Below are 567 nucleotides of genomic sequence, written 5' to 3'. Positions count from 1 at the left end.
TTTTCAAATGTCTCAATGTTCTTAGGTTTCCTTGTATTTAACTGAAGCTAGTGAGTGTTTGTCAACAAGCAGCTGCAAGCTGAGAATGTTGTTTGTATGTATAAGGAAAAGGATTCTGTGCTATCTTCCAGGAAGTATTAGATGCTACTGTGAAGGTCAAGATGGAATTCGGAATGTCCTACTGTGTGCAACATAATCTGCTCAAATTACTTTAATAAATGTCATAGGAGGTGCTGAACAGAAAATGAATGGCTGAAAAGACTTGGGAGCTAGACCTTTTGTGGGCAATTACTGTTCAGAAATAATCTCAGTTTCTCCAGGAGTTCTGTTTCAGTGCAGTGACCAGTTGCTTAAATGTACTGTGGTGAGCACTGAATGCTGATGATGCTGTTTTTGTTACAGCACTATAAAATAAGACAAGAATAACAGGCATAGAGGCACCCAAAGATCTATCCCATTCTAACATCAAAATGAAGACAGCTGTGTACCAGAGGCTAGAGCATAACAAAAAGAATCCAAAATATTAATAAAAATCCAAGATAAACTGCCTAAATCTCCAGGACACAC

The 567-nt window shown here is 37.9% G+C and overlaps 1 protein-coding gene across 5 annotated transcripts in view; it reads right to left on the bottom strand.

Annotated features, from left to right (window-relative positions):
* Positions 1-567, bottom strand: part of LOC113460640 (uncharacterized) — an 84558-nt gene that overhangs the window by 8621 nt on the left and 75370 nt on the right. The window lies entirely within an intron of this gene.

Source organism: Zonotrichia albicollis, chromosome 1 (genome assembly GCF_047830755.1).
Source record: "Zonotrichia albicollis isolate bZonAlb1 chromosome 1, bZonAlb1.hap1, whole genome shotgun sequence".
NCBI classification, from domain to species: domain Eukaryota; kingdom Metazoa; phylum Chordata; class Aves; order Passeriformes; family Passerellidae; genus Zonotrichia; species Zonotrichia albicollis.
The sequence above is the reverse complement of the archived record's forward strand: the minus strand, read 5'-3'. Positions and strand labels throughout refer to the sequence as shown.